The sequence below is a fragment of the Triticum urartu genome, chromosome 1 (genome assembly GCF_003073215.2).
Source record: "Triticum urartu cultivar G1812 chromosome 1, Tu2.1, whole genome shotgun sequence".
Classification (NCBI taxonomy): Eukaryota; Viridiplantae; Streptophyta; class Magnoliopsida; order Poales; family Poaceae; genus Triticum; species Triticum urartu.
This window is the reverse complement of record NC_053022.1, coordinates 317,076,290-317,088,649: the sequence shown is the minus strand read 5'-3', so window position 1 is coordinate 317,088,649 and position 12,360 is coordinate 317,076,290. Positions and strand designations below refer to the sequence as shown.

At 43.8% G+C, this 12,360-nt stretch overlaps 1 pseudogene; it reads left to right on the top strand.

Moving 5' to 3' along the window:
* The first annotated feature begins 323 nt into the window (after window positions 1-323).
* LOC125509614 lies at window positions 324-10,427 on the top strand (annotated as a pseudogene).
* The last annotated feature ends 1,933 nt before the right edge of the window (window positions 10,428-12,360 follow it).

The window sequence follows — 12,360 nt, the reverse complement described above, 5'->3', positions numbered from 1 at the left end:
TTTTGAGTAATGATCGGCAAGGAGGAGCAACCACGTCCTTCCTCGGCCACCACCACCGTCGCCACGGCGTGAGCCAAATAACTGCCTCCGAGCCAACCACGCGGCCCGGCCATCCAATCGCGGGGCAGGAAAGGGTCCGGGGACCACGCCCGAAAAAGCGCGGCCCCACAGCACCACGCCCCCCATTTCTCTTTTCCGTTCCGCCTCATGCGTCGCTTCGCGGGGCTCCCTCCCCCTGGAGCGCACCCACCACTCCGCCCCCCGATCGTTGGGGTTTTTACCCCGGATGCCCCGGCCTAATTACCGCCACCGCCCCGTCCTTTTGCATTTCGAGTCGGCTCGTCTCTCTCTCTCTCTCTCTCTGTGTTGTGTCTGTCTCTCTCCCTCTCCCTCCACCTCGCTCGCTGTACTCTCCCCACGCGCTCGTGGTCGTACACCAACTCGACCTACCCGCGCGGATTGGGCCGCGGCGACGGGGTGGAGAGGCTTTGCCCGCGAGGTTCAGCTAGGGTTAGGGTTTTTGCCCTGGATTCGCGCGAGGCCCTGCTGACCCATGGACGCGGGGCAGATACTCTCCCCCGGCGAGGCAGAGTGGCCCCCCGAGCTTCGCCTCCCGCCGCCGCCTCCCATGCCGGACCCCGCTCCCCCTCCGCGGCCCAGCCAGCCGCCTCCAGCGCCACCAGCGGGGTCGGCACACCCTCACCGTCTCACTGCGTGGCTGCAGGCTCCTGCCTCGAACAAGGAGCCTTCCCCGCCTCGTCACACGGAGGGGTTTGATGATTCGCACTTCCTCGGCTCGATCATGGAGGCCGCGGCCCCGGTCCAGCAGCAGCAGCAGCAGCAGGAGGAGGAGGAACCTGCCGTGGCTGAGGCACCGGTGAAGAGGAAGAGAGGCAGGCCGCGGAAGAACAGGGACGGAGCGGTTGCTGCGCCTGCGCCGCCCAAGCCAGTGAAGAAGAATGACGAGGAGGAGGTGGTGTGCTTTATCTGCTTCGACGGGGGCAGCCTCGTGGTTTGCGACCGCAGGTGCGCGCGCGAATACTAGCTTTATTATTTATTATCTTCCTCTGTATCCTGTGTGCACCAGTGCGGGTTGGACTCGTTGCCTCGACAAGGCTGAAAACCCTGTTCTGTGGCTGCAGGGGTTGCTCCAAGGTGTACCATCCTGCCTGCATCAAGCGTGACGAGTCGTTTTTCCGCTCCCGTGGCAAGTGGAATTGTGGTATGTCTTGGTCATTCTAGTATTTGCATGGAGTATAATTACAATATCAATGCTGCAGTGTGTTGGATATTCATATAGTATTTGGCATATTAATACTTCTGATAATGGCAGATAAAAGCTCTATTGAAAGAAATTGGTAACATTTGAAAGAACCTGATTTACCTAAGAGCAGTGTTGATCTTCTTCCATACCCCTTCAGTAAAGTAATTTGGATATGTAGTCTTGCCTTCCTGAACCTCCAGCATGAATGACCGATCACATTCATTATAGACGTAGAGTTTGTAAGATGCTTTTTTCCGCAATATAGCTTATGCCCAGTTAGTGTTGAACCATTTCCACTTTTTTTACTACACATTTGTCTTCATGATCAGTTGTCTGTTGATGTGTACATGCCCTGTTATAAGGCTGTTTATATAGTGAAGTCGAAACAGATTTACGTGTTGAGTTTATGTAGGAGAACTGGATATGCTCGGTTGGCATTACACCATATGGGGCAAGAAGCACCACGACGATAAATAGCTGCTTTTTAGTTATCATATACGATTACATTGTAGTATGTGGCTATGTGCATGCGCCAACCCTTTAACTTCAGAAACGATAGTTCAATCTGACCTGTCCTGTATCTTGATGCCACACATGCCAGGTTGGCACATTTGCAGCAGCTGTGAAAAGGCAGCACAGTACATGTGCTATACTTGTACTTACTCCCTCTGCAAGGCATGCGTCAAACAGGGCAAATTCTTTGGTGTTAGAGGGAACAAGGGCTTCTGTGACACTTGCTATGCCACTATATTGTTGATAGAGTCCAAAGACCAAGATGCTACAAAGGTATTGTACTGTTGGCCCTTAAATTGTATACCACGTTCCATTTTTCTGAAGCACAGAAGCATCTGTATGCAAACACTAAAACATGTGCATCTCTATGGAACCAGAGTGTTCATACATCCTTCTCTCATTCCTTGGACAAACCACCACTACATTTTAGTCAGCTCAGCAGCACAGTAAATGTATAATTATGAAAATACCATCCATCATGAGGGTGACACGTGTGACTCAGGTCATCGTCACACTGACATTTTCCTAACTATGCATCTTCGACAGTGCTGAGCTATTAAATGAATATATCGCCATTGGCCCAAAACTTTAATCAAAGTAAAGTTGGGCACACATACATCCTAATTTTTCCAGTTGAGTCCCTAAACACCGCCATTCAGTTAGGCTATTTCAATCAGAAAAATAATGTGGCACTAAAAAGTCGAGTTAGCACTGCAAGTCATGAGTCAGCAAGTGCATAGATTGTGACCTCGGTTTCTGTAAGGAAAATGCTCCTCCATTCCAGCGAATACCGCACACACGTATTCCAAAATTGAACTTGGACTATCAATTTAAACAACTAAATGTGGGGTATGTGTGACAAAAGTTATTATACTAATGAATTCATATTCGGAAGAACTTTTCAATGGTATAATTTTTAAGTTGCATAACTTATGTTTGTTGGTTAAATTGACGGTCAAAGTTTAATTTTGAAATGCGTGCATGCTTTATTCACTGGAATGGAGGTAGTAATAAGTTTTGAATGCCAATTCATGGAATATGGGAACATTTCCCGTAGTCCCCATGTTATTTTCTTAGTAATTTCTTTCATTATATATATATTTTTGTATTAGGTCTCCTGATTACGTTGCATGCTTTATTGCGTGATCTAAATCCTAGCCTTTCTACCGAGGTTGTAATATTGTTATATGAGCTGCAGGCCTGTAGCTATGGATTTCTGTGCATGCTAAGTTGGTAGCTTTTGCTGAGTCAATTTATCCACTGTATTGCCTTTAAGTTTAGCCACATGTGTCTTTGCCTGTGTTGAAATTGCATTATAAAATTATGCTACTAGCTTGAATCAGATATGCAACCACGGAACTCTGATGTCACCTTCAAAAGGCACAATACATAATGATCGTGTGACCTAATTTCCATTCTGATGCATTTGAATAAACTAGATACTAAGTATAAGTACTGATACGATCATACCTAAATTGCCGAATCGGCACACCATCGTCATATGATGGCTAAATTTGGTTGTGCTCATTCATTATCCGTTTTAGTATGCAACTTTGCTCGCACTGTTTGCTGATATCTGAACATATGGTGATTCTCCTTTTTTTAGCTTAGATGACTGAGATTTACTGCACCTAACTTTAATGCCCTTAAGAAGTTCCATGCGGGTATATGCTTGATAATTGTTCACTTTCTTGGGGCCTTGTTGGTACTGCATTTGGCCATCGTCTAGTCTTTTGCAGTGCGGAAATCTTCTGTTTTGGCAGAGGCCTACCTGCAACATGCAATACTATTAAAGTTGAAATCTGCTTTGTTTGGGACGAAGATTGTATAGATAGATGCTAGGAACAAGCAATACTTCCATTCTAGGTTTGATTTGCATAAATCATGAAATGGTCTATTCTTGTTTCCTTTTTGATTGATTATGTGCCTGTGATGTGTCATATGGACTTGTTATCATATTTTTTCTCGATGCCAGGTGATGGTTGATTTTGATGATAAAAATAGTTGGGAATATCTCTTCAAGTTATATTGGCTGGATGTAAAAGGGAAGCATTTATTAACATTGGAAGAACTAATCAGTGCCAAAAGCAATTGGACTGTTCGAAGCATTTCTGCTAGGAGAGAAAAAGAGGAGTCATCTGGTGAGCGATATGAAGCAAACAATGACCACAATGTCAGTTCTGACAGCTCTTCGAGGAAACGAAGTCGGGGTACTTCTTTAAGGAAAAGGGGCCGGAAGCGGCAAAATCATAGTCTTAATACTGCAAGGAACTGTGAAATTTCAATTAAAGGTTCTGAAAGCTTACCCAAGGGAGCACCATTTGAAGGCATGGATTTGTCGGGTGACACGAAATGGGCCTCACCGGAGCTGCTGGGATTCATTGGGCACATGAGAAATGGTGATGTGTCTCAAATTTCCCAATTTGATGTTCAGGTTCTGTTGCTTGAGTATATAAAGCAAAATAATCTTCGTGACCCTCGCAAAAAAAGTCAAATTATTTGTGATGCAAGGCTTAGTAGTCTGTTTAGGAAACCACGTGTTGGTCATTTCGAGATGTTAAAACTTTTGGAGATTCATCTTCATGTGAAAGAGACTCCAGCATTAAATGGTGATACCCAATTAGTCCGTGAGCCAGATTCAGCACAAGTAGATAGTGGAGGACATAGTGAGATGGGAACTAAGTTAAGCTCTGATAAGAGGAGGAAGACTCATAAGAAGCTTGAAAGAGATCTACCAGCTAATCTAGAGGATTATGCAGCCATTGACATGCATAATATCAATTTAATATACTTGCGCCGCAGCTTGATGGAGGATATCATTGATGATGTTGCTGCATTCTCTGAGAAAATTACTGGTGCTTTTGTGAGGATAAGAATTCCGGGTTCTGGCCAAAAGCAAGATATGTATCGCCTAGTCAAAGTTCTTGGTAAGATTTTACTCCTGTCTGATTTACCGATATTAGCTACTCAATTGTAATTTAACTAAAATGATTTTGTATGCAGGTACACATAAAGTTGCAGAACGATATAGTGTTGGTAAGAAGACAACAGACTGTGCACTTGAGATATCAAACTTAGATAAGAAGGAAGTGATCACAATGGATACGATCTCAAATCAGGATTTCACGCAGGTAATGCATGCAAGGACACATGTTGCTTATACATTTATTTGTTTGATACCTATAATATCGGGTGAGCCTTCACTGACCGGAAATGCTGTTAGGTGTTGGCATGTTTTTGTTGGCTAACGAACTTAGTATACACTTTCAAGTGAAACATACATTTGATTGTAAAAATACATAATGAATGACTATAATTGGCAACTATTTTCACATTTTAGATCATCAATGCACAATTTTAATGTTTAGTTAAGGCGTTGAGCTACAAAATCGTTGTTTCAATTTTTAAGAAACATGCTTTGTTGTTGTGCTAGAATCACGAGAAACAACTATTCATAATGGATCTTACTAGTTACTATAGTCTATAGTAAATGACACACGACCATCAAAGGTTGATGCTGCGTCTCAATACTGCCTTCTCGAATTTGTTAGTGATTATGTCTAATTTTGACACTGGATTTGGACATCTTTTATTTGATCATGTGTATTGTGCAATAAGGAGCTATTGTCGATCATTTACAGACCCATTTGTCACTTTTTCGCTAGCTTTTAACATCTTTAGTGTCTTATGTCTTATCTGCTTTCCAAGAATCAATCTAGTATTTGAATTTGATTGTTGGATTTGGATCTTGTTGCAACAATATTCTTGTTTATAGACCTTATGATTCAGTATCACCACTGTATATGCTGGCCAATCTCTATCTCCCCCTTTTTTTCACTAGCTCTTAGATGTAATTTTCCGACTGCTGAATGTGGGGGTAGTGTTAGATGAGTGTCTCTTACGTTTTGTTGTATCTAACTGGCTTGTTTGCTTGTATAATGTAGGATGAATGCAAACGCTTACGCCAGAGCATGAAGTATGGTCTAATTCCTCGACTTAAAGTGGTACTGCTGATCAAGATCCAATTTATGATGATCCGTCTGATACCTAAGTTACCAAATTGTGTATGTCTGAATTATTTTCTTCATCTTGTTAATTCAGGGAGACATATATGAGATAGCCAAAAGCTTCCAATCTCTGCAAATTAATGATGTAAGTACTACACTAACAAATAAAAGCTGGCGATGTGATGAGGTTGCTTATTTGGTAATAACCGATAGGTTCTCTAGCTTGATCTAACAGCACTTATTGTGTGTTAAATCCTTTTCAGTGGTTGGTAAATGAAAAGCAGAGGCTGAGCCATCTCCGTGACCGTGCTAGCGAAACTGGACGCCGAAAAGAATATCCTTCTAACTTACCATGTTGAGCTATTGTTATATTTTTTATCTTAGTGTTGGTGTTCGTGTTTCTGTGGGTCGTATAGTGTGAAGATCTTGTTTTAGTCCTTGATTGTTTAGTCATGGCTTGGCATGCATATGCTCACCATAGCTGAACCTTTAAAGCTATCAAATAAACTACCATTGTGCACATATTTGTTGGCCTGAGGACACATTTATTCTGGCAAACTTTAACTCATAACATTTGTGACCAAGGACGGTGCTATTGTAGGGTTTAGAATTTGTAATTTTTTTTGAGAGTTTCTCATAACCTCTTTGGAGAACGAAGATACTACATGGGATTGCTAGGTACCGGGTTTAGCTCACAACCTCTTTGGCGGTTATTTTTCGTTTTATGTTGTTTTGTCTTCAATTGGAGTTTCTTATCTCCGAACTTTGTTTCTCGCACTTACCGAATAGTATCGGCCTTATTGAGGGTTATCTTTATGAAGAGAACACAATATTTTGTGACCCTCATTTAATGGAGATAAACAACTTTTGTATTGTTCTCATCCTTCCTTTATTTTGTGTTACATAAAATGATATGGTGGAAACCATCTTTCATCCCCGAGCTATCATTCAGTGTTCTAAAGATGTTGCATGTGCATCTATCCTGTCATATAATCTCAATTAATTTATGTTTGGCTTTCTTTTTGCATAAGATAGGTAATCATGTGTGCTCTTCATTTAAGTGTTGTTATTGGTGCTACCTTCATTTGATGATCCTTAACTATGTCATACACTAAGAGAGTGCGTAGAGAAGTTACAACTTCTGAACACTCCTGAAGAAATAGCACGCAAGATTAATGAAGTTCCAGAAGTACATGTTGACCCCCATATGGCTCCTACTTATGAATCTGCTGAAGAATGGAATGATGAAACAACTGGTACTTCACCTGTTGACTGTTAATCATATTCTACAATTTATGTTCCACTAGTAAATATTAATTTTCTGAGAACTTATTGACTTTTATGCAGTTGATTTGACCATAAATAGGAATGGACCAGATCTTCTGTTTCCTGGAAGAGAAGGGACAGAATCAAACGCTGTGCAGTACCTGTCACAAAAATGTCCCGATGCTAGTCGTCACTCTAGTTTAAATCTTCCTACGGAGGGCGTAACACATATACCAGGAGCAGGAAGTATCACTAATTTGCAGGCAGCAAATGGGTTGAATATTCCTCGGCCTCGCATTGATTTAAATAATACAGCGGGTGATGCTGCATCAGTTCCGTCATCTGGGGTTGTATCAAGTGACACGGAGCCAGAAAAAGTATGGCACTACAAGGACCCTTCTGGAAATGTTCAGGGCCCGTTTACTCTTTCACAGCTATCCAAGTGGACTACTTATTTCCCAAGTGGCATGAAGATATGGCTCACATTTGAGAGTGAAGAGAACTCATTGTTGCTGACTGAAGTGCTCTCAACACAGAAGAAAGATATCATTCAACCTACGCCAGTTATTAACAATAATAAATCTGCATGGGCAGGCTCTGGGCAAGATAGAATTAACCCAAGTATGACTGGAAACATTACTTCCCCTATTGGCTATAATGTTGTCTACTCTTCTGGGTTACCCAGCCAGTCTTCTGACCGTCCTCCTCTGAGAAGAGAAAGTCCAAACTTTATGGGTGAAGCTTTGCCATCAACAACATGCTGGGAGCCACTGGCTTCTAGTGTCCAGATTCAGCATCAGGCAAACTATGCAAGCACCATTCCATCTTTTGCTGGTTCATATAGATCAACAGGACCTCATGGTGATGGGGTCCCCCGAGAAAAGATTGGGGAACACAACAATCGCCAAGAAACCGGTGGTTTGTGTAGTCCAACCCCAGCACCAAAGATTCACAACAGCCAGAGTAACATGAAGCCTGAGAGCTGTTCAAGGTCAAATCTTGTTGATGGAAGAGAATCCAATTCAGCCTTGGGCATTCCTAGTCAGTCAAGAGCTCCTGCCTGCGGTGCACAATCAACTTCATTTACATGCACTTCTAGTTCAAGCAAGACCAAGGAGATCATGAATCTGCAGAAACCATGCCCCCCTGATGCATCAAATGCTTCAGTTAATCAACTTTTTGAGCCTAAAATTGATTCAGTGTTATCCCCTGGCACTCAAGATCAATATCCCAGTCCAAATCCAAAATTTGAGAGGAAGCAGCCTGTGATGAACAAGTCAGGGTCAACATCAGTAGCACCTGAAGATTCAGCTACAAAGGCATATGACCACTCTTCAATAGCTTTCGTGTCAGAAACATCTGGTCCGCCTTCAAGTAAATTTGTTGGCTTGCAATTACTTAAGGAAACACAAACATCATGTGTAGAAGAAAGAGATCTAAAAGATGGAGGCTGTGTCACTCAAACAGCACCACTAAAAGGAGATGCCACATCAGCTAAGAGAGATAACATAACTGTTAGTTCTGTCTCTGATGCTGGAGTTTGTGATGTGCTGGGATCTTTGACAGAACCAAACTGTGGAACTTATAATGTGCATGCTGGAATGCCTTTGGAAAATGTCACCCCAGCTTCAGCTGAGGAAGAAAGGCCGCAGTGCTCTAGCCCTATTGCGCTATCTCCTTGGGGTGAACCTAGTTACTATCAAGGCGGAGCTGTTGATTCTGCTCTGTGGGGTGTTCAAGATGACCCAAGCAATGACATGTGGTCATTGTCTTCACCAACACCTGCTCTCCAACCCTCCTCAGGTAATGAAATTGTAGTCTTTTCCTGTTTTTGTTGTTAACTTGACAGAGAATCTTACACCATCTTCTACAGATCTTGGAGCTGATGGAAAAGATACTTCATGCATTATAGAGGAGGCAGTAGTAGCCCGAGGAAGTAGCGCTGTTGGTGAAATATCACCAACACCAGAGGAAAAGATGGAAAAAGGCAACCCAAGCGCTTCCACAGATTGTGGAGTGCCAGAGCAGGTAATCCTTATTTGTAAGATCTAGGGCTTGAGGTCCAAGCGTGATGTGTCTTTCAAAAAGAGAAATCCTAGCAACATGATCCTCTAAATATCCGAGGATTGACGTCCAACTAAACATGTTACTTCTGACTTGATTAGGTAAAACTAAAACCAAGTGCTGCATTGTTGAACTCATCTCTCAAGAGCACAGAAGCTTCAGGCGGGCAACCATTAGGCTCATCTTTGGAGGGGAGCACAAAAGCTTCAGGTCGGCAACTGGTAGGCTCATTCCTGGACGGGAACACAAAAGTTTCAGGCAGGCAAGCATCAGGCCAATTTCTCGAGGGGAGCACAAAGGCTTCAGTATGGCAATCAGGTTCATGTCTAGAGACAAGCACTAAAGGTTCAGGCTGGGGTTCATCTGTAGATGGAAGCACAAAAGGTTCAGGCTGGGGTTCATCTGTAGATGGAAGCACAAAAGGTTCAGGGCGGGGTTTATCTCTAGAGGTAAACGCAAAAGGTTCAGGTTGGGGTTCATCTCTAGAGGGAGGCACAAAAGGTTCAGGTTGGGGTTCATCTCTCGAGGGAGGCACAAAAGGTTCAGGTTGGGGTTCATCTCTAGAGGGAAGCACACAAGCCTCAGGCTGGTTACGATCAAGTTCATCTCCGGAGGGGAGAAAAACTCCAGGTCGGCATTCGTCAGCCCGTGAGAGTTCAAAGGTGAATTTCAAGAGTGGCAGCCAAAACCGTAACTCGTCTTCAGGTCACCAAACAACACCAACAGCTAAAAGCTCTTCAGAAGCACAAAGGAGACAGGGAAGCACCAATTCAAATTCTGCTGGCTGGGGAGAGGCACCAGGGAGCAACAAGAGCTGGCATCCATCTTCTGGCAGTGCTAGTCGAGGCAGCCAGTCGAATCAACACCATGATAGGCACTGTCATGGCAACGAATCACGGCGGGGTAGCTATCAGGGCAATGATTCACGGCGTGGTAGCTCGAACCACTCTAGGAGGTCGTCTGATCATCGTCAAGATCATGGCAGCGGTATGTCGTCAAGATCATCGTCAAGAGGGCAGTCTCAACGAGGAATATGCAAATATTATGAGAATGGCCACTGCTGGAAGGGGCCATCTTGCTCTTTTGTACACCGTTGACCATCGTGGTAGGAAACACATTGTGAAGGTACCACGCCTTACCCCACATTTTTGTATAGCCTGACAAGCCACTTTGTAGTCAGCTTAGAACAGAGCTCTTGGCGCCACTCAGATGCTAGTACATATATCCATACGATTGGATAGCATTTTACGCTTAAAAGACCACTGATGATGAGTATGAATGCAGATTCTCTGCTTCTGGAGCCTGATTTATTCCACTCTGTTCAGTTCAATGGAGTTGACTTCAGTTTTCCCATGACCAGGAAAAAAATGTTTATGTGCGGATATGGATTCTAATCCTGGGCTCATATGCACCCTTGTGAATAGTAAAAGAAAAATCTGTTTTTTTTGCCAACAATCATCATGCGTATCATATTTTACCTTTTTAGATGAACGGAAAAACTATAGCCTACACGTGTGGGCGTTTGTAGATCGTCCACACGCCTCCATCATCACTCATTTTGCCACGTATGAATAGATGACATCAATAGAAATCTTTTTGGTTTTCGGCTTAAAAATGTTTTATCTCCTAAATAAAAAAGCAAACTAAAAATCCGTTTTCATCATTAAATCTGTCTCGACGAGATCTTCAAAACTAGACATCATGTTGATATGTTTTGATGATTTTTTTTCCCTAGAAGTTGCCATGATGTTTACACTATAGTTGCCATAGTTCTTAAACTAAAGTTGCCATGTGGCATTTTTAGTTTGTAGATCATGGCAATTTTAGTTTTTTGATGATGGCAATTTCAGTACTTTGGCCATGAAAATAATTTTTTATTGAACAATTGCAATTTTAAGTGCATGTATCATGGCAATTTTAGTTTATGGTGCATGGCAAGTCTAGTTTCTTAATCTCCGTTTTATAATATGTTAAAATTTACTTTTAGATGTAAAAGAAAATAGTTGAAACATATCATGGCAACTTCAGTGTAAATATCATGGCAATTCATGTGCAATAGACATGGCAACTTTTAATCAAAAAAAAATTCACCGAAATATATCGATATGAGATCTAGTTTTGAAGATCTCGTCGCGAGAGATTTAATGGTAAAAACGGATTTTCAATCGGATTTTTCATTTAAGAGATAAAACATTTAAAAAATTGAAAATCCAAAAAAATTCTTGCATGCATGCGATGACGTGACAATCTATTTGTATTAGAGAAGTGTGGTGCGTCTCCTTTCCTGCCACACGTGTGACAGTTATTGACGTCCAATATTAAACTTAATAAAAACTGCTTAATTATTCGACAACTCCTACGCTCGCGATCATTAGCCTTGCTGAACAACTTAGAGTGAGTATCGCCTACCCGAAGCCACTGCAGCCTGCATCGATGTCTGATGCGAAACCTGTGAATCGCAGCCAGGCCGAGAAGCTTGTGTCTTAGAGCATCTCCAGCCATTGGCCCCCTAGGCGGCTATTTTATGCGCGCCCTGGGGACGAGCCGGCGCTAAAATCGGTGCGGGGGCGAGCGGGTCCGCTCGCCCTATGGTCGCCCCCAGACGCGGGTTTTTTATTTTGAAAAAATGAATTCGGCAAAGTTCGATAAATTGCACAAAATGTTCGGCTAAATTCGGCAAACTTGACATAATATTTGACATGTTTGACGTTATTACATAAGTTATTAAAAAACAACAACTATGGGGCGAAGAAGTCGCTGTGCGCGGCGAAGTCGCCGCCGTCCTCCTCGTTGTTGTCGGCGTCGGCCTTCTCCTTCTTGATGGCGCGGCCGCCCCTGTTGGATCCCTGCCCGGCGTCTCCATGACGGACCGGTGGCGGCGACGCGTCGTCATCGCTGTCATCGAGGATGACGACGCCTCCCTCGTTTCGGCCACGGCACCGAGCTTCGAAGCGCTCGTAGGCGAGGCGCTGGCGCTCCAGCTCTAGCTGCGCCCACTCATCGCGCACCCATTTGAGGGCCGCCGCGTCGTCGAGCTGCTCCTCCTTGACGCCGCCGGCGAGCCCCGGCTTCGTCTTTGGCTTAACGTAGTGCGGAGGAGCCGAGGAGGGGGCGCGCCTGCCGCCCTCGTTGATGACGATGCCGGCGCTGCGGGTGCGCCGACCAAGCGGCGTCTCCGCGGCGGGCTCGACCTTGACGCTGAATAGCGCCGGCGAGCCGGAAGAGTGGGAGGAGGAGCGGGAGGAC